The sequence below is a fragment of the Lynx rufus genome, unplaced genomic scaffold, assembly GCF_022079265.1.
Source record: "Lynx rufus isolate CCGP_SWC_20201006 ecotype Redwood Valley unplaced genomic scaffold, mLynRuf1.p SCAF_13, whole genome shotgun sequence".
Classification (NCBI taxonomy): Eukaryota; Metazoa; Chordata; class Mammalia; order Carnivora; family Felidae; genus Lynx; species Lynx rufus.
In genome coordinates, this window is record NW_025814827.1 from 43,458,506 (window position 1) to 43,481,189 (window position 22,684).

General features: G+C 40.6%; 2 pseudogenes; both read left to right on the top strand.

The window, feature by feature from the left end:
* Positions 1 to 5,511: 5,511 nt before the first annotated feature.
* LOC124508969 (uncharacterized) lies at positions 5,512 to 5,618 on the top strand (annotated as a pseudogene).
* Positions 5,619 to 5,832: 214 nt separating this feature from the next.
* On the top strand, positions 5,833 to 6,140 carry LOC124508179 (cytochrome c-like; annotated as a pseudogene).
* Positions 6,141 to 22,684: the final 16,544 nt, after the last annotated feature.

The following is a 22,684-nucleotide window of genomic DNA, read 5'->3' on the forward strand; positions in this document are numbered from 1 at the left end:
TACTTCAAGATGTTCCCCTCTGGGGCGCCTGGGTGGCTCAGTGGGTTACGCAGAGGACTCTGTTTCAGCTCAGGTCAGGATCTCACAGCTCATGAGATGGAGCCCAGCTTCAGGCTCCACACTGTCAGCAGATTCTCTCACACCCTACCACCCCCCCCCCCCCGCCCCGTGTGTGTGTCTCTCTCTCTCTCTCTCTCTCTCTCTCTCAAAAATAAAAAAAGACGTTACCCTCAGTTACCCTTACTCCACTCTACCCAATTATTGCAAATGTGGGACTGTGGGCCTGGTACTGGCATAGTTCCAATTTTCCTATAAAAGTCAGAAATCCTAACTTGTTAAATGTGAGCTCTTCTGATTTTAAAATGTTGAGGGGCATCTGGGTGGCTTAGTCGGCTAAGCGTCCGACTTCAGCTCAGGTCATGATCTCACGGTCCGTGAGTTCAAGTCCTATATAGGACTCTGCTGACAGGTCAGAGCCTGAAGCCTGTTTCTAATTCTGTGTCTCCCTCTGTCTCTGCCCCTCCCCGTTCATGCTCTCTCTCTGTCTCTGTCTCTCTGCCTCTCTCAGAAATAAATAAACATTAAAAAAAATATTTTAGGGGTGCCCGGGTGGCTCAGTCAGTTAAGTGTCTGACTTTGGCTCAGGTCACGATCTCACAGTTTGTGGGCTCGAGCCCCCTGTCGGACTCTATGTTGACAGCCTGAAACATGCTTCAGATTCTGTGTTTCCTCTCTCTGCCCCTTCCCCGCTCACACTCTGTCTCTCGTGTGAGACATAAATAATATAATAAATAAATAAATAAATAAATAAATAAATAAATAAATAAATCGTTAAAAATTTTTTTTTAATTTTTTCAATGTTGAGAACAATATTTTTCTTTTCAAATTGAGGATCAGATTCAGCCTAGAGTCTTTCAATTTTAGTCTCCTTGTTATTCAAACATATGATGGGAATTCAGGTTTTGGGTGTGCAATACACTTCTTGTAGGCCTTCGAGGTCTTTTCTGAAATTCAAGACTCTTGGAGAGACATTGTGTTCTTAACCTTTTTTTTCTTTTTTTTTTTTTTAAATCAATATCTCTCTACAGCATTAGTTCTCAGGGAGGGGGCATTTTGCCCACTAGGAGTTATTTGGCAATGTCTAGAGATATTTTTAGTTTTAACAACTGGTGTTGGGGGCAGGTGAGGGGTTAGAATGGAAGGAGCATTAGATGATTAGATGAGAAGTCAGAAGATCAGAGATTTAGTCTCAGTGTTACTAATGCCCCTTCCATATGCATTATCTTCTCCCAGCTGCGAATGAAGATGGTCTGAGACATCCTGTGATCTTCATTATTCTCCCCCACACTGCTTGTCTCCAGAGTCCTGGCTGCTGCGGGAAAGCATTCTGCTTTGCTACAATGCTTCCCAGCAATCACCCTTATCACTTTGGCAGCCTCTGTGAAAGTCACTCATATTTTACTTGAATTACTGCCTATTGGAACTTCACAGAAAGAAGTGACTGTGACAAGGTTCCTGCTGACGTCAGTTTTTCAAGGCCTTGACCCCTATCCCTTGCTTTAAGCACTGTAGAAATGACCGATTCACATGTGGCTTCATATGCAGCTGAATTCTGTGGTGATTGAGAAATTCTCCGTGTTGATGAATTTTGCCCTCATTTCTTTGAAATTCAGTCATTTTTTTCTGGCCTTGAATACAAGATTATAGACAACAGACGGTATCTCCCAAATCAAATATCTGCTTTTGCAAATGGTTTAGGGTTTCTGTGCTGGGCTGTGTCCTCTGCTGCCATCTCGTGGCCTCTTGGCTGCCCGGGTCGAGGTCTCACAAAGAGCCTTCCCGCAAGGTAATGGCGTGTGGCAGGGGTTCAGTTGGAGAAAGAACCTCTTCAAGCAGCGAGATGCTCCCCATATCCCTCCCCTGCAGCGGGTCCACCAGGGTCGAGGCACCGCGGCCTGGCGGGGAACCTGGACGCGGCGAGCAGGCGGGAGGCGCAGGGCCCTTCCGTGTCCTCCTCACCCCAGCAGGCCTCCGTGTCTGCTCTGCGGGGCTGGACTTGAGCCACCGTCAACTACCCAGGAGTAATGGGAGATCGCCTCGCCTGCCTGGTCGGATGAATGATCCGCAGCCTCTTGCCTCGACCATCCCAGGGCTGGGATGTTCTTAATCTCAGCGAGGAGAGATTACCCCGTTGGGTTTCTGGATTCCTTTTTCTTGGCTAGGCCCATTCGGTGTTGCTTTGTGTCCACGCTTCATCTTGGCTTGCCCAGCCCATGCTCCTCCAAGTTCGGTATTTGATTGACGGGTTTGAGCAGGACAGAGGCAGGGCGGTCAGTGTGAGGCAACGTTTCCTATAAACAAGACAGGATCTGTGCCCTGTACTGATCAGAGGCCCCTCTCTAGGATACAGGGAATCTGGGCTACTTGTGACTGAGCAGTGACTCTGCAAGAGGGGAAAGGCAGAAAACACTTTTAGTTGGTGCTATTTTTTTTTCATTATAATACTGTATTAAAAACATTCCAGTTGTTAAAGCAAATGTGTAGAACTGCCCCTCATGTTAGCCCCTCCCGTATACTTTCTGTATGTTCACCTTTTTATGGAGAGCCCTGATTGTACCACAACCCCATTACCCCTAACCCTAGAAGGGGAGGAGGAAGAGGACACCCTTGGTGTTTATTTTAACCAGCTTTCCCCCAGTATACAAATTCAGGGGGAAGGGCCTCCTTGTATAATTTCTTAGGGCCTCACACTAGATGGCTTGCTACTAAGCCATCTGTGTGTAGTGCTTCTCTTGAAAATTCAGATGCTATTTACTTAATGGGAGTTGTCTTCCATTTCTTTTGTTTTTCCTTCTTTGTGTATATTTTTTCTGCCTTATTTCATTATTTTATACTCCATGTTATTTTTTATTCTACTTATCATCTGAATCTTCGGTTTATTTTCATTAGAAACTTTTCCTATATTCTGTACAAAATTAATAAGTTCTCCTTGTTGATTCTTGGCTATTTTACCTTGCCTTTATAAAGTTTTCTTGTTTGGGGATGCCTGGGTGGCTCAGTCGGTTAAGCGTTTGACTTTGGCTTAGGTCATGATCTCATGGCTCATGAGTTCAAGCCCCTCATCAGGCTCTCTGCTGTCAGCACAGAGCCTGCTTTGGGTCGTGGGATTGAGCCTTGCGTTGGGCTCCACACTTAGTGTGGAGCCTGCTTGGGATTCTCTCTCACTCTCTGCCCCTCTCCCCTGCTCATGCTCTCTCTCTCTCTCTCAAAATAAATAAATAAACATTTATATATATATATATATATTATATATATATATATATATATATTATATATATATATATATATATATATATATATATATATATCAACTGAATGATTAGAACAGATGACCTTTGGGGTGCATGGGTGGCTCAGACAATTAAGTGTCCAACTTCTGCTCAGGTTATGATCTCACAGTTCTTGAGTTCAAGCCCCGTGTCAGACTCTGTGCTGACAGCTCAGAGCCTGGATCCTGCTTCTATTCTGTGTCTCCCTCTCTCTCTGCCCCTCCCCCACTCATGCTCTGTCTCTCTCTCTCTCTCTCTCTCTCTCTCAAAGATAAATAAACATGAAAAAAAAAAAAGAACAGATGACCTCTAATTTATTTTACAACAGTAGGATTTGGTTTTTCATCAATGGTGATGTTTTTAATTGACACATCCATCCTCTCTAATTTGAATGCCTGGCCCTGGGCAAAATTGTAAAGTAAGGTGTAAAAGATTCCTCTAGTCTCTAGAACAGAGTTTATCAACCCTGACTACTGACATTTGGACCAGATAGCTCTTTGTTGTGAAAGGCTGTCCTGGGGAATGTAGAATGCTTAGCAGCAGCCCTGACCTCTAACCACTAGATACCAATAGCACCCCTCCCCCCCTCCCCCAGTTGTGACAATTGAAACTGTCTCAGACATTGCCAATGTCTCCTGGGGAGCAAAACAGCCTCCTCCTTGAAAACCAATGCCTTAGAGAGATATAAGATTTCAAGAACTTAATGTCTAACTTCACCCAGATTCTTATACTGAAAAAGAAGAGACGTACAAAGGCCTACAAGAGCCATATTGCACATCCCAAGCCTGAAATCCTACCCCCACTGTCCGCCTCTTATTCCTCCTCTGAATTTTCTGTCTTAACTGATATTTTCATTTGGTTACACAAGCTGCATGCTAAACTCTTCTCCCTCATTTCCTATGGCCAAATGCTCCCCATGTTCTATAGATTCTCCTCCTGCTCTTGAATCAGTTCTTTCCTTCACCACTGCCCCACCTTAAGCCCTCACTTCTTCACCTAGACCACAGGAAAAGCTTCATAAAGTTTCTATGCCTCCAGGCTTGTCCTTCTCCTATACATCTTCCATGTAACCACACAAATGTGACCACATGGCTTCCCTGCTTAAAAGCCCTTCAGTTGTCCCCATCACCTATAAAATCAAGTCCAAGTTTTTTTATTTTGTTATTTTTTTAGATGTTTATTTATTTATTTGGAGAGAGAGAGAGAGAGGGAGAGAGCAAACGGGGGAGGGGCAGAGAGAGAGGGAAACAGTGAATCCCAAGCAGTCTCCTCACTGTCAGCGCAAAGCCCCACTTGGGGCTTGATTCCACAAACTGTGAGATTGTGACCTGAGCTGAAATCAAGAGCGAGATGCTCAACCCACTGAGCCACCCAGATGCACCAAATTCAAGTTTTTAAAAATGATGCAGTGACCCCTATGACCTGGCCCCTGTCTGCCTTTCCAGTGCCATCTCCCACATCCTCTCCCTTCACTCTTCAGTGTCAGCAATCTGAGGAAGGTGGCATTGGCATGCAGCCTTAACATTTAAAAAAAAATTTTAATGTTTATGATAGACACTTCCACCCTATCTTTGCACTTCACCCTCTTACTCTCACTCTTTTATTTATTTATTTTTAATTTTAATTTTTTTTTAATTTTTATTTTTAGAGAGAGAGAGCATACACACAAATGGGGAGGGGACAGAGAGAGAGATAGGGAGAGAGATAATCCCAAGCAGGCTCCATGTTGTCAGCCCGGGACCTGACTCGGGGCTCGATCTCACAAACTGTGAGATCACGACCTGAGCCAAAATCAAGAGTCAGACACCTAACTGACTGAGCCACCCAGGTGCCCCTAGGCCTCTCACTATTTTCTTTTTGATTAGCCCAGGGATGATGATGATATGATGATGATGATGACAATGACAGTATTGACTCAGTGATGGGCTGGAGGGTGGGGGTCAGTGCTGTTTGTTGCAGACATTACTGAGAAGGCAAAACAATTAGAACACTAGTAGGGGGGGCTCCTGGCTAGCTCAGTCAGTAGAGCTGGCGACTCTTGATCCCAGGGTTCTGAGTTCAAGCCCCACATTGGGCATAGAGATTACTTAAATAAGAAATAAATAGAGAGCAGGGCCCATGGTTTATGAGCAGGCACCTTCATTTCATGCACGACCAAAGAGTGATTTAAAAATGGGTGATGGTCTACGGCCATACCACCCTGAACGCGCCCGATCTCGTCTGATCTCGGAAGCTAAGCAGGGTCGGGCCTGGTTAGTACTTGGATGGGAAAAATGGGTGATGTTGAGGGGCACCTGGGTGGCTCAGTCGGTTAAGCATCAGACCTCGGCTAAGGTCATGAGCTCACAGTTCGTGAGTTCAAGCCCAGAGTCTGAGCCTGACAGCTCAGAGGCTGGAGCCTGCTTCAGATTCTGTGTCTCCCTCTCCCTCTTCCCCTCTTCCACTCTCACTCTCTTTCTCTCCCCTCTCTCAAAAATAAATAAACGTTAAAAAAAAATTGGGTCACTTTGAGAAGGGCAAGATTTTTGTTCAGAAGTGTGCTCAGTGCTATACTGTGGAAAAGGGAGGCAAGCACAAGACTGGGCCAAATCTCCATGGTTTATTTGGGCAAAAGACAGGTCAAGCTCCTGCATTTTCTTACACGGATGCCAACAAGAACAAAGGAGTCACCTGGGGAGAGGAGACACTGATAGAGTACTTGAAGAATCCCAGGAAGTATATTCTAGAACAAAAATGATCTTCGCTGGCATTAAGAAGGCAGGGGAAAGAGCAGACTTGATAGCTTATCTCAAAAAAGCTACTAAGGAGTAATATTTGGCGATTGCCTTATTTATTACAAAACAAAAATGTCTCATGACTTTTTTTTTATGTGTACCATATTTAAATTGATCTCATACACCAGAATTCAGATTATGGACTATTTCTTTTGGACAGTCCTGATTTAAATAAGATTAGTTTGTGGTTAAATGAATATGATCAGCTTTTTAAACTTTGATAGTAATTCTGGTTCAGCAAGTGCTGTCCCCATTTTCCCCTTCGAAAAATAGATTGGAATTAATTAATAATGTTCAGCTTCTCACAGAGATGGTAAATTCCATGTTTAAACTTACAGGAGATTGGTTTTATATTTAGATTTATACAAATGTATATATTTAGATTTATATTTTTATATTTAGATTTATATAAAATAGATTTATATTATATTAATATATTTAAATACTAAGGAAATCCCTTCACTGTATCAGAACAGCAAGACTCAGCTGTGTTTCAAGTTGTTTGTTAGCCTGTTAAAGGCAAGGGCTGAAGATAAGCTGGCAATGTCGACTTTATCTTTTTAGTCTTAACTATGCCATTTAAAGTGTTGCCTTTTGCTTAATGAAAGGCATTTTAGTGTGGTTAATGTATAACATTAAATCAAGAATATTAGCAATTCTCACATTTTATAGATGATCTGTAAGGTCAGATGCTTTTAAAATTCAGGTATAAGGTATAGCAGCAGGCTTGGCTTGTGAATTCTTTACGAAGTTATAATTTGGGGTTGTCTTCTAAACAGCTATTTAAAACACAACTGTGGAATTACCATATATATGTATGACTGGTAATGGCTATTGCCAACTCGTGGGTTAAAGTAGAGGAGATATGTCATCAACACAAATTTGTAAATTATGTGTTAAGGCTTAAGATAATTAAAAACAAAATCACAGATCATGGAAAAAATTAAATAAATAAATGAAAACACTAGTAGGAGGTGAAAGCCATATCATGAAAAAATAAGTCAGAACATCTGATTTGGGCACATATATTTCTTTTTTTTTTTTTAAGTTTATTTATTTATTTTGAGACAGAGAGAGAGCAAGCAGGGTGAGGGGCAGAGAGAGAGACTCCCAGGCAGGCTCTGCATTGTCAGCGCAGACCCCGATGTGGGATCTGAACCCATGAACCGTGAAATCATGACCTGAACCAAAGTCGGACACTCAACCGACTGAGCCATCCAGGCGCCCCCAGTGCATATATTTCTTTCTTACCTGCGTTATTCAAGCTGTTGTACCTAGTCCTAGCCCTACAACAGCCCTTCACAACAGCTACTGATCCTTAAAGACTCAGTTCCATACTCACCTACTTTGGGAAGCTTCCCTGACCTCTCCCACTAGCACCCAGACTATACTGTTCAATACTGCCTTAGTGCTCTATGCATAGTTCTATACTTACAACATTTTATTGTGAAGGGGATCAGAATATGCCACATCGGCATAAGGATTGTTTGGAGCTGAAGGCAAATAAGAAGCAGCAAACTCAGAAAGAACTCTCTGCCTTCCCCCATCTGCCTTAAAGTGGGATATAAAGTTCCCTTTGTGAAGGTCTTCCCCTCCCCTCTCCCTGAGCAGGAGGAGGAAAGACTAGCATTATCACTGCAGACGGAGTGCCACCACTGTGATGGGTCTGCACAAACAAACCTTACTAAAATAACCCTTATCTTCCATCAATTTCCCCCATATATTTGCTTTTCTACAATTTACCTCCCCTCGAAGCCCAAACCCCTTTCCTTTGTCTTGTCAATTATAATCTCAAACTTTTTTTTTAAAGTTCTATTTATTTACGTAATCTCTATATCCAACGTGCAGCTCGCACTCACAACCCCGAGGTAGAGTCCCATGCTTTTCCGATTGAGCCAGCCAGGGTCCCCTAATTTCTGACTCTTTATTAAAATGGTATGTAATGGGGCACCTGGGTGGCTCAGTCGGTTGAGCATCCGACTTCAGCTCAGGTCATGATCTCTTGGTCCATGAGTTCAAGCCCCATGTCAGGCTCTGTGCTGACAGCTCAGAGCCTGGAGCCTGCTTTGGATTCTGTGTCTCCCTCTCTCTGTGACCCTCCCCCATTCATGCTCTGCCTCTCTCTGTCTCAAAAATAAACATTAAAAAAAATTTAAATGGTATGTAATGCTTTGTATCTAATCTCCTCTTTGGGTCTCCATCTCTTCTCTATGAAAGCCCTCTGTGCACATAAAAATTAAAATATTAACATAAAAATTTGTATGCCTTTTATCCTGTTAATTTGACTTATGTCAATCTAATTTTTTTTTTTTTTTTTTTTTTTAAATTTTTTTTTTCAACGTTTTTTATTTATTTTTGGGACAGAGAGAGACAGAGCATGAACGGGGGAGGGGCAGAGAGAGAGGGAGACACAGAATCGGAAACAGGCTCCAGGCTCCGAGCCATCAGCCCAGAGCCTGACGCGGGGCTCGAACTCCCGGACCGCGAGATCGTGACCTGGCTGAAGTCGGACGCTTAACCGACTGCGCCACCCAGGCGCCCCATATGTCAATCTAATTTGCAAACTCCAGCTACTAAACCTAAGAGGATAGAGAAGTTTTTTCTTCCCCTACAATTGAAAGTATCATTTATGTGTCCACCTTTGAAGTGAGAAACATTTTGTTTGTCCTTAAGACCTCAGAACTTAGCCAAGTGAATGACGTATAGGAGACATTCAATATTTACTGAATAAATAGACTAAGCCAGAAGGAACCTTAAAAGGCATTCTACTCAACATACAAGCTCCCGTGCAATATTCTGACTTATTCAGTCTGCTGAAACATTAACAATAATAATGCCATTGCAGAAAATCATTCAAATGTGGCAGCTGGTGCCACAACAAATTCGTGATCTCAAACTGCAACTAGATCTTAAAGGATACACCATAATACTACTATTGGCAGCTGTCAGTTTCCACAGCTGCTACTTCAAGTTTTTCACTTTGTTCTCAATGGTTGCTGTAAAGTGCTTCTAGAAGAATAAACAAATGATCATGAAAAGAAGGAAGGAAGAGAGGAAAGGAAAGAGAAAGCTTCTAACAAAAAGTAACAAGGTGAGACCTGGTCTATCAGCTATTAATATATATTATAAAGATAAGGGGCACCTGGGTGGCTCAGTCGGTTGAGCGGCCGACTTCGGGTCAGGTCATGATCTCGCGGTCCGTGGGTTCAAGCCCCACGTCAGGCTCTGTGCTGACAGTTCAGAGCCTGGAGCCTGTTTCAGATTCTGTGTCTCCCTCTCTCTGACCCTCCCCTGTTCATGCTCTGTCTCTCCCTGTCTCAAAAATAAAATAAAACATTAAAAAAAAGATTAAAAACATTAAAACAGTGTGGTATTGGCGCCAGAATAGACAGATAGATGAATGGAACAGAATAGAGTAAAAAAAAAAAAAAAAAAAAAAGAGCTCAAGTGGGTGTGCCTGGCTAGCTCAGTTGGTTGAGTATGAAACTCTTGATTTCAAGTCCCATGTTGGGTATAGAACTTACTTAAAAATATATATTTAAAAAGACAGCTCAAGTATATACAGAGATTTAATATATTTTCATGGCACTATTTCTCAACAGTCAGTTAATTACAAACTGATTTTTCTCAGGGCACCTGCCTGGCTCAGTCAGTGGAGCATGGGACTCTTGATCTCAGGGTTGTAAGTGCAAGCCCCGCACTGGGTGTAGAGATTACTTAAAAATAAAATCTTAAAAGAAATGATTTTTTTCAATAAATTATGTTGGAACAAATGAATACCCATTTGCAAATAAATTAAGTTATACTTCTATCATTGACTTTAAGCCAAAATAAACTCTAGATGATTAACCACTTAAATGAAAAAAATCAAAACCATAAAAATATGAGAAGAAATATAGGTATATATTTATATAATCTTGGCAGTTGAGATCTTTCTTTTAAAAATTTTTAAAAGTTATTTACTTATTTTTGAGAGAAAGAGAGAGCATGAGCAGGGGAGGGGCAAAGAGAGAGGGAGACACAGAATCCCAAGCAGGCTCCTCACCATCAGCACAGAGGCCAACATGGGGCTCCATCTCATGAACTGTGAGATCATGACCTGAGCTGAAACCAAGAGTCAGACACTTAACTGACTGAGCCACCCAGGCACCTCCAAAAGGTAAAGTTTTAAAGGTAAATAACACCAAAGAATCTGGAAACTATTACACTGAAAATGGAAGAGAATATTCAGAAACAAGTAAGCATGTGCTTAGAAAGAAAAAAAAAATAAACCTCTTGCATAGCTAACTCACAGACTCAAAAATGTCATTATTGTGAGGGAGAAGTACCTTTCAAAAAGGCAAAGGCAAAAAGAACGAGGATGCAACCAAATCATATTCAGTGCTGCAGAGGAGAAATTGCTTTTGGAGCAATTGTGACAGACAGCACCCGGGAATTTCAAAACAAGTCAGAGAAGCAGTTAGAAACCTGTGGTCAAACTGTGACCTCTGACTATAGCTGGCCACTGGGTTGCAGGACAGAAGGGCTGCAAATGTGGTCTGTGTTCATGAAAAGGCCTTTGGAAGGGGCCTGAGAAAATAACAGTTATGAGCAATTATGTAGCATTTATACTACTGCTACTACTAATGATACCTAATACCTTCATTTCTTTCTTTTTTTTTTTTTTTTCAGAGAGAGAAAGCAAGAATGGGGGAGAGGGGCAGAAACAGAGACAGAGAAAGAGAAGCAGAGAAGTCTAAGCAGTTTCCACACTTAAGGCAGAGGGCAATGTGTGTCTCAATCCCACAATCCTGGGATCGTGACCTGAGCGGAAATCAAGAGTTGGTCACTCAACCGACTGAGCCACCCAGGTGCCCGACCTACATTTCTAATAATAATATTTACATGTACCTTTGTCATGCTTACTACGTGCTTGACACTGTCTTAAGCATTTACAGTGTTTTAACTCACCTAATTCTCATAACATCGCTAAGAAGCAGGCACTATTATCCCTATTTTACAGATAAGGAAAATGAAGCACAGGAAGGTCGAGTAGTGTCACACACTGATGTCACCAGCTGGTAAGTGAAAGAGCCAATCACATCCAGCAGTCCTTACTCTAGAGTTCATGCACTTAACCACCATGTTATACCGCCTTGATGGTTAAAACATCCCTTCCAGCAGTCGTTCACTAAAAGTAGTCCTTTCAGGAAATCCTGGAGGTCAAAACTATTTTCATAATAACCCTAATATTTTTTTTCTCATTCTTTTATGAGTACCTAGAGTTTTCCAGAGGCTACAGGAAGTGCGATGACGTCATCCACTTTAATGGCCAATAGAATATGTGTTTGTAAAGTCTTGCATTTTTCTGGGATTTTCTAAGGCAAGTTCTTTGGGATCCTGACATCAAAATGTTTGAGAACCACTGCCTGACATAAGGTAAAGGGAACGTGGTTTCTGAAGGAATAATCACAGCCTCTTGCTGTAATTCATTCATTCACTCATTCACTCACTCCTTCATTCATTCACTCACTCATTCATTCATTCATTCATTCATTTGATAATTGTTGAGTACTACATTGCACGTATTGTGCCGGGTGTGGAGATTACAGTGGTGGACAAGAGTAGCATGGTCCCTTGGCTCATGCATTTTAGTGCAATGGTCCTAAAACATCAGAGTGCATGGAATCCATTGCTAAATTAATTAAAAGTGCAAATTCTGGGGGCGCCTGGATGGCTCAGTCGATTAAGCATCCAACTTCAGGTCAGGTCATGATCTCAGGTCAGGTCATGATCTCAGAGTTTGCGAGTTCGAGCCAGGCATCCGGCTCTGTGTTGCCAGCTCAGAGCCTGGAGCTTATTTAGGATTCTGTGTCTCTGGCTTTCTCTGCCCCTCCCCTGTTCATGTTCTGTCTCTCAAAAATAAATGTTAAAAAAAATTTTTTTTTAAGTGCAAATTCTGGGGCTTTACCCCAAGAGATACCAATTCAGTCTTTAGAAGTTAGGACTCAAGAATTTTCTTTTTTTTAAACTGTAAAGTTGATTCTGAAGTAAAATATCCACTAACCACATATTGAAAAACACTGGCTTAGTGGTTGTTTAGCCTGCAAAGAAAACTTGCAGAGATGAAAGTGATCACCATATATGAAGACCGGTGTGACTCCGGAAGTAGACTAATACCAGTGGTTCAAAGCTAATCTGGAGACAGGTTTTCATCTAATATTAGGTAGGAATGGTCAATCGGGGGAGGCAGAGTTCCCAGTCCACTGCAGGGTTGAGTTGGCTAGAGTGCCACACTGCTGACTAAGGATTCTCACATCCGGTGTGACTTTTTCTATATGGCCTCTAAGCATGAGAGAACTTTATGAGAACTGGAAGGGAGGGTTGATAAAAGACCTAACTGATTTGGTGCACTATTTCAGTCACTTATTTTCCCCAACAAATTACGTCAACTCAGATGATAATACAAATTACAAAGTGACCACTTAGACTAGAACAGACAATGAGGGTTGGCCAAAGTTCAAGGACCTTGAGGATGAGAGAATGAGGAAAAAGTTGGAGCAGATTCCCAGACCTTCCCTTGTTTCTCATGGGGCTGTGCCCAAAGTTCAGCGACCTCAACCGTAAGGGCCAGGAACAACAGAACTTTCTTCCATTTTGAAACTTGGGAGAGAATGTCAGGGCTCATCACCCTAACTAACACCTGAGTTCCAGGTTCATATAATCTATTCTATGCCCTAGAAATATAACCTAGTCACAAAATCCATAGGAAGCATTAGTTACTTCCAAGTGTCATTTCTTTTTTTTTTTTTTTATTTCCAATGTTTATTTATTTTTGAGAGAGAGAGAGAAAGAGCACAAGCATGAGGGGGGAGGGACAGAGAGAGGAGGACAAAGGATCCAAAGCTGGCTCTGTACTGACAGCAGTGAGCCCAATGCGGCACTCGAACTCACAAACCGTGAGATCATGACCTGAGCCGAAGTTGGACACTTAACCAACTGAGCCACCCAGTCACCCCTCGAGTGTCATTTCTTGCTGTGCAATTAGGCCTCCTGGAGATTTCAGTACAGCAAACCTAGCCGTGACCTATATACTGTATGTGACCTAAATACATGAACATTAACCCTTGGAAGCAAGCACTATTATCTCCATTTTACAGATAAACTATTATTAAAGTAACTTCATGACTCACTTTATATTTTATTGAGAAAATAGAAGAATCCAGTTGAAAACTACTTCCTCTTCCTCACCAAAGCTATCAAACTGCCTGGGCCTGTACTTGTCTGTCTTCTCTCCTTATACAATCTCAGGCCAATCCCCTCATCTGTGTATGGGACTCCAACCCCTTTTCCTTCCTCACTTGCTTTGCTCCTCTAATTATACCTTCTCTCTTCTACATCATCTTTTCTTCCTCTGTATAATTATTCCTATCAGCCTAGAAATATGTTATAGTATCTCCCCCCCTTTTTTTAAATAACTTTGTTTCTGTAGGGACATTGCCTCTTTTCTTTGCTCTCCTATGTCAGTGTGAATTAGGATTAGTCTCATATAACAGGAAACCTAAATTGGGGTCATATATAAAATAAGGTTTGGGGCGCCTGGGTGACTTAGTTGGTTAAGTGTCTGACTCATGATTTCGGTCATGGTCTCACAGTTTGTGGGATCGAGTCCCATGTCGGGCTCTGTGCTGACAGCACAGATCCTGCTTGGGATTCTCTCTGCCTCTCTCTTTGCCCCTCCCCTGTTCGCACATGCACTCTCTCTCTCTCTCTCTCAAAATAAATAAACATTTTTTTTAAAAAGGTAAGTTTTGTGTTTCTTTATGTGATGGAGGCTCAGAGGTAGATAGTATGGTTCCATGTTGTCACTAGGGACCCAGGGGCCCTTTGTCTTCCTGCTCCGAGATCTTTAGCACAAAACTTCCATTCTCAAGTGCATATAACGACCCAACAGGGCTACAGTAGCGTTAGGCATTTTATCTGCATTCCAGGTAGGAAGAAAGAGAAAGTTGGAAGGAGGGAAAAAGGAAGTAAAGCCCGGGCTTTTCTCCACACAACCGTATGAAAATGCCTTTGTCAAGTTCACTAATTATTTCTATCTTTTCATATCTTATATTAAATTTTCTGGATCCTCCTTCTCTTCCCAATATCTAAATATCAGTTGCCTCAGGCTTCATTTCATGGCCATCTTCTTTATATATACGATTTCCCTAATGATTCCATCCAGTCCTATGACTTTAAATACTCTATTTGCTGCTGATCCCATAAGCTTGTAGCTCCAGATGTGATTCTGTGTAGAACCCCAGGCTCGTATATCATCTCTGTGTGGACGTCTAACAGGAATCTGGAGTGGAGCATGACCGAAGCAGAACTTCCAATTTCTACCCTTAGGAAAACATTCTCCCTCGGTCTTTCCCACTTCAATTAAATGGCGCTACCAATCACAGAGCTGTGCTAGCCAAAAACCCAGGAGTCATCCTTGGTTACCTTATTTTCTTCCTCTTCCTTATCCAATCCTTTAGAAAATTCTGTCTCCTTTATATCCAAAATATATTCCCAATCCAATAATCTCTTATTCCTCCAACATTCTTCCCCACACCGTCATCACCTGGTTTATAATAATGACCTCCTAACTCTTTCCTTCCTTCCAGACTTGTTTCCACTAACAGTCAGGGTTAATAGTTACAAATATCAGAAACTAACTGGCTGAATTAAACAGAAAATGAAATAACTTGAGGGGCACCTGAGTGGCTCAGTCAGATGAGTGACAATTTGAGCTCAGGTCATGATCTTTCAGTTCATGGGTTGGACCCCTGCATCAGGCTCAGTGCTATCAGCTCAGAGCCTGCTTCGGATCCTCTGTTCCCCTCTCTCCGTGGTCAACCCTGCTTGTGCTCTCTCTCTCTCTGTCAAAAATACAGTAAAACCTTGTTTTATGAGCATAATTCACTCAGGAAACATGTTTGTAATCCAAAGCACTTGTATATCAAAGCCAATTTCAAGAACCATTGGCTCAGTTGTGACCATGTGACGTTTGACATCACATACTACTTGTATTGCAAGACATTGCTCGTTTATCAAATTAAAATTTATTAAAAATGTTTGCTCCTCTTGTGGAACACTCGGGGAACAAGTCACTTGCAATCCAAGGTTTTACTGTAAATAAAACATTAAAAGAAAGAAAGAAAGAAAGAATTTGAAGGACTAGAATAGTAGCAGGGACTTTGGAGGCAAAGTGGTGTGCAGCCCTGGTAGAATGGATAACAGAATAACAGATAAAATCATGGAGTATTGTGCAGTTCTTAGAGACAGCCCCATGAGTACCACCCTCAACGGTCTAGCATGTTGCTGTGAAGGGGCAGGAATGATTGTCTATCTCAAAACAACCCTGCAAAAAGACAAGAGAGAGCTTTTTTTTTTTTTTTTTTTAGCAAGCAAATATTTTAAAATTTATTATTGGACTATAGCTGACATACAGTGTTATATTCGTTCCAGGTGTGCAACATAATGATTCAACAAGTCTATACATTACTCTGTGCTCACCACAGTAAGTGCAGTCAACACACAACCTTATCACCGTATTATTGACTATGTTTCCTCTGCTGTACTTTTTTTTTCCTCTCTGTGACTTATTTTATTTTATGTTTTAAAGTTTATTTATTTATTTTGAGAGAGAGAATGTGTGGGAGGGGCAGAGAGAGAAGGAGAAAGAGAGAGAATCCCAAGCAGGACTTGGTGCAAAACTCATACTCACAAACCGTGAGCTCCTGACCTGAGCTGAAATCAAGAGTCGGACACTTAACAGACTGAGCCACCCAGGTGCCCCATGACTTATTTTATTTTCTAACAGAAAGTTTGTACCAGAAAGCAGACTTTAGGAGGCTTTTCTCCACCTAATCTCTCACTGCTTCCCAGAGCATAGCCTGCTGACTCTATTACTCTCTTCCCCCTCATCTTCTCCCATCTCTTTGCACACATTCCAGTTCAAGACACTGTGACTTCCCCAGCAGTGTCTCATAGAGGGTGTAGTTATGGTGGTTCGTTCCTGGATCCTGTGCTTTCCTCTTTATATTTTCTTCAGGATTGATTTTAGAGGAAAGAGCCAGGAACCTGAGCTAATTTGCCATCTGAGTAGTTACTAGTGTGCTCTGGCTCCCGTAGTTATTGGAGGAGGTTACTACATTGTTATTGAAAGGAGGGATTGGCATAGAGATATTTTTAACCTCCAAACTGCGCAACTTATAGAAGTCTGATTTACTGTCATCGATGCAATAATTAGCACCCTGGGAAGGGATCTGGAATGCATTGTTGATTAAGATTCATCTTAATTAACTCAACAAATACTTGGGTGGTTAAGCCAGACATGGTGTTATGTACTAGAAATAAAAGTGAAAAGAAATTCTCACTACATTCTAGTAGAGAATAAACATTATTTTATTATAATTATAATATCGTAAATGATGATAATCACATCCCTTAATAGAGATATGTACAAGGTTATTGAGAGTATAGGGTCCTTGGCAAAAGGAGCCTTCACAGAAAGGTGACATTTGAGTAAAGAACTTGAAGAATGTGTAGGATTTTCCCAAGAAAACAAAGGGAAGGAAAATATTACAGGCAAAGAGCACAAGTATGAGGCCAAGAAAAAAGGTTTGAGGAAGCATGGTGTACTCTGGGATATTCAAATAGGTCATATTTCTAGAGCATAAACTGTGAATGGAAACAGGCACTCTATTGGGTATATACATTAGTTCTTCAAGGGGTACCTGAGTGGCTCAGCTGGTTAAGCATTCGACTCTTGGTTTCAGCTCAGGTCGTGATCTCACAGTTCATGGGATGGAGCCCTGTGTCGGGCTCTGTGCTGACACTGTACAGCCTGCTTGGGATTCTCTTTCTCCTTCTCTCTCTGCCCCTCTCTCACTCATGTGCACATGCACTCCCTCTCAAAATAAACTTAAAAAAATTAAAAAAACAATAAATAAATTGGTTCTTCAACTTTTTAGGAAGGCCATTTGGCAATAACTACCAAAACTTAAAGTGTGTATACTTTTTGGTCAGGAACTGCATATCTCCCAGCATTGTTTGTAATGGCAAAAGATTTGCAACAACCTAAATATCCATGAAAGAGGGAGCTGGTAAAATAAATGATGGGATATCCAAACAATGAAATTATAAAAAAGAACAAGAGATCTATAATGACTAATATGGACTAGGTTTTAATTATTTATTTACTTATTTATTTATTTTTAATTTAATTTATTTTTTAAATGTACATCCAAGTTAGTTAGCATATAGTGCAACAGTGATTTCAGGAGTATATTCCTTAATGCCCCTTACCCATTTAGCCCATCCCCCCCGCCACAACCCCTCCAGTAACCCTCAGTTTGTTCTCCATATTTAGGAGTCTCTTCTGTTTTGTCCCCATTTCTGTTTTTATATTATTTATATTTCCCTTCCTTTATGTTCATCTGTTTTGTATCTTAAAGTCCTCATATGAGTGAAGTCATATGATATTTGTCTTTCTCTGACTGACTAATTTTGCTTACATAATACCCTCTAGTTCCATCCACATAGTTGCAAATGGGAAGATTTCATTCTTTTTGATTGCCGAGTAATACTCCATTGTGTGTGTGTGTGTGTGTGTGTGTGTGTGTGTGTGTGTATATATATATATATATATATATATATATATATATACCACTTCTTCCTTATCCATTCTTCAGTCAATGGACATTTGGGCTCTTTCCATACTTTGGCTATTGTTGATAGTGCTGCTATAAACACTGGGGTGCATGTGCCCCTTTGAAACAGCATATCTGTATCCCTTGGATAAATACCACATAGTGCAATTGCTGAGTCGTAGGGTATTTCTATTTTTAGTATTTTGGGGAACCTTCATATTGTTTTCCAGAGTGGCTGCACCAGTTTGGATTCCCACCAGCAGTGCGGAAGAGATCCTCTTTCTCCACATCCTTACCAACATCTGTTGTTGCCTGGGTTGTTAATGTTAGCCATTCTGACTGGTGTGAGGTGATATCTCATTGTGGTTTTAATTTGTATTTTCCTGATGATGAGTGATGTTGAGCATTTTTTCATGTGTTGGTTGGCCATCTGGATGTCTTCTTTGGAGAAGTGTCTATACATGTCTTTTGCCCATTTCTTCACTGGATTATTTGTTTTTTGGGTGTTGAGTTTGAAAAGTTCTTTATAGATTTTAGATATGAATCCTTTATGCAATATGTCATTTGCAAATATCTTCTCCCATTCCGTTGGTTGCCTTTTAGTTTTGCTGATTGTTTCCTTTGCTGTGCAAAAGTTTTTATTTTGAGGAGGTCTCAATAGTTCACTTTTGCTTTTGTTTCCCTTGCCTCTGGAGTTTTGTTGAGTAAGAAGTTGCTGTGGCCGAGGTGATGGAGGTTCTTGCCTGCTTTCTCCAAGGATTTTGATGGCTTCCTGTCTTACATTTAGGTCTTTCGTCCATTTTGAGTTTATTTTTGTGCATGGTGTAAGAAACTGGTCCAGGTTCATTCTTCTGCATGTCACTGTCCAGTTTTCCGAGCACCAGTTGCTGAAGAGACTGTCTTTATTCCATTGGATATTCTTTCTTGCTTTGTCAACAATTGGTTGGCCATATGTTTGTGGGTCCATTTCTGGGTTCTCTATTCTGTTCCATTGGTCTGAGTGTCTGTTTTTGTGCCAGTACCATACTGTCTTGATGATTACAGCTTTGTAATACATCTTGAAGTCCGGGATTGTGATGCCTCCTGCTTTGGTTTTCTTTTTCAAGATTACATGGGCTATTGGGGGTCTTTTCTGGTTCCATACAAATTTTAGTATTGTTTGTTCTAGCTCTGTGAAAAATGCTGTTGTTATTTTGATAGGGATTACATTGAATATGTAGATTGCTTTGGGTAGTATTGACATTTTAAGAATATTTGTTCTTCCTATCTAGGAGCATGAAGTATTTTTCCATTTTTTTGTGTCTTCAATTTCTTTCATAAGCTTTCTATAGTTTTCGGTGTATAGATTTTTCACCTCTATGGTTAGATTTATTCCTAGGTATTCTATGGTTTTTGGTGCAACTGTAAATGGGATTGATTCCTTGATTTCTCTTTCTGTTGTTTCATTGTTGGTGTATAGGAATGCAACCGATTTCTGTGCATTGATTTTATATCCTGCAACTTCGCTGAATCCATGGATCAATTCTAGTAGCTTTTTGGTGGAATCATTTGGGATTTCCATATAGAGTAACATGTCATCTGCGAACAGTGAAAATTTGACCTCCTCCTGGCCTATTTGGATGCCTTTTATTTCTTTGTGTTGTCTGTTGAGGCTAAGACTTCCAGTACTATGTTGAATAACAGTGGCGAGAGTGGACATCCCTGTCTTGTTCCTGACCTTGGGGGGAAAGCTCTCCGTTTTTCCCCATTGAGGATGATATTAGCGTTGGGTCTTTCATATATGGCTTTTATGATCTTGAAGTATGATCCTTCTATCCCTAGTTTCTTGAGGGTTTTTATCAAGAAAAGATAATGTGTTCGTGAAATGCTTTCTCTGCATCTATTGAGAGGATCATGTGGTTCTTGTCCTTTCTTTTATTGATGTGATGAATCACATTGATTGTTTTGCAGATATTGAACCAGCCCTGCATACTAGGTATAAATCCCACTTGGTCGTGGTGAATTATTATTTTAATGTGTTGTTGGATCCGGTTGGCTAGTATCTTGTTGAGGATTTTGCGTCCATGTTCATCAGGGAAATTGGTCTATAGTTCTCCTTTTTAGTTTGGTCTTTGTCTAGTTATGGAATCAAGGTAATGCTAGCTTCATAGGAAGAGTTTGGAAGTTTTCCTTCCATTTCTATTTTTTGGAAGTGCTTCAAGAGAATATATGTTAACTCTTCCTTAAATGTTTGGTAGAATTCCCCTGGAAAGCCATCTGGCCCTGGAGAATCTTTTTGGGAGATTTTTGATTCCCAGTTCAATTTCTTTACTGGTTATGGGTCTGTTCAAATTTTCTATTTCTTCCTGTTTCAGGTTTGGTAGTTTATATATGTCTAGGAATTTGTCCATTTCTTCCAGATTGCTCATTTTATTGGGCGTATAATTGCTCATAATATTCTCTTATTATTGTTTTTATTTCTGCTGTGTAGGTTGTGATCTTTCCTCTTTCATTCTTGATTTTATTTATTTGGGTCCTTTCCTTTTTCTTTTTGATCAAACTGGCTAGTGGTTTATCAATTTTGTTGATTCTTTCAAAGAATCAGCTTTTGGTTTCATTGATCTGTTCTACTGGGTTTTTTGTTTTGTTTTGTTTTGATTTCTGCTCTAATCTTTATTATTTCCCGTTTTCTGCTGATTTGGGGTTTACTTGCTGTTCTTTTTCCAACTCTTTAAGGTGTAAGGTTAGGTTGTGTATCTGAGACCTTTCTTCCTTCTTTAGGAAGGCCTGGATTGCTATATGCTTCCCTCTTATGACTACCTTTGGTGTATTTCAAAGGTTTTGGGCTGTGGTGTTATCATTTTCATTGGCTTCCATGTACTTTTTAATTTCCCCTTTAACTTCTTGGTTAGCCCATTCATTCTTTAGTAGAATGTTCTTTAGTCTCCAAGTATTTGTTACATTTCCAAATTTTTTCTTGTGGTTGATATTGAGTTTCATAGTGTTGTGGTCTGAAAATATGCACAGTATGATCTCAATCTTTTTGTATTTGTTGAAGGCTAATTTGTGTCCCAGTATGTGATCTACTCTGGAGAATGTACCATGTGCACTGGAGAAGAATGTGTGTTCCACTGCTTTAGGATGAAATGTTCTGAATATATCTGTTAAGTCCATCTGGTCCAGTGTGTCATTCAAAGTCATTGTTTCCTTGTTGATTTTCTGTTTAGATGGTCTGCCCATTGTTGTAAGTGGGGTGTTGAAGTTCCCTACTGTTATGGTATTATCAATGAGTTTCTTTATGTTAGTGATTAATTGATTTATATATTTGGGTGTTTCACATTTGGAGCATAAATGTTTACAATTGTTAGATCTTCTTGGTGGATAGACCCCTTGATTATGATATAATGCCCTTCTTCATCTCTTGTTACAGTATTTATTTTAAAGTCTAGATTGACTGATATACGTATGGCTACTCTGGCTTTCTTTTGTCGACCATTAGCATCATAAATCCTTCTCCACCCCCTTACTTTCAATCTGAAGGTGACTTTAGGTCTAAAGTTGGTCTCTTGTAAACAGTGTATAGTTGGGTCTTGTTTTCTTTTTTTTTTTTTAATTTTTTTTTCAACGTTTATTTATTTTTGGGACAGAGAGAGACAGAGCATGAACGGGGGAGGGACAGAGAGAGGGAGACACAGAATCGGAAACAGGCTCCAGGCTCTGAGCCATCAGCCCAGAGCCTGACGCGGGGCTCGAACTCACGGACCGTGAGATCGTGACCTGGCTGAAGTCGGACGCTTAACCGACTGCGCCACCCAGGTGCCCCTGGGTCTTGTTTTCTTATCCATTCTGTTAACCTATGTCTTTTGATTGGAGCATTTAGTCCATTGACATTTAGAGTGAGTACTGAAAGATATGAATTTTTTGCCATTATGTTTCTTGTAGAGTTGGAGTTCCTCAGGATTTTCTCTGGTCCTTTCTAGTCTTTGTTTCTTTTGGTCTTTTTTTTTTTTTCTTTTCTTTTCTCCCCTCAGAGATTTCCCCCTAAAATTTCTTGCAGGGCTGGTTTAGTGGTCACAGACTCCTTTAATTTTTGTTTGTCTGGGAAACTTTTAATCTCTCCTTCTATTTTGAATGGCAGCCTTACTGGATAAAGAATTCTTGGTTGCATATTTTTCTGAGTCAGCACATTGAATATATCCTGCCACTCCTTTCTGGCCTGCCAAGTTTCTGTGGATAGGTCTGCTGCAAACTTGATCTGTCTTCCCTTGTAGGTTAAGGACTTTCTTTATCTTGCTGCTTTCATGATTCTCTCCTTGCCTGAGTATTTTGTGAATTTGACTATGATATGCCTTGTTGATGGTTGATTTTTGTTGAATCTGATGGGAGTCCTATGTGCTTCCTGGATTTTGATGTCTGTGTCTTTCCCCAGGTTAGGAAAGTTTTCCACTATGATTTGCTCACATAACCCTTCTACCCTTTTTCCTTCTCTTCATCTACTGGGACCCCCTATGATTCTGATATTGTTCCTTTTTAATGAGTCACTGATTTCTCTGATTCTTAAATCATGCTCTTTTGCCTTAGTCCTCCTCTTTTTTATCTGCTTCATTATTCTCTGTAACTTTGTCGTCTATATTGCTGATTCTCTGCTCTGCCTCATCCATCCTTGCCGCCGCAGCATCCATCTGTGATTGCAGCTTAGTTATAGCATTTTTTATTTCATCCTGACTAGCTTTTACTTCTTTTATCTCCTCAGAAGGGGATTCTAATCTATTTTCGATCCCAGCTCGTATTCTTATTATCATGATTCTAAATTTTGTTCAGACATCTTGCTTGTATCTGTGTTGATTAAGTCCCTGGCTGTTGTTTCTTCCTGCTCTTTCTTTTGGGGTGAATTCCTTCATTTCATCATTTTGAAGGAAGAAAAGGAATTAATAAGGTAAAA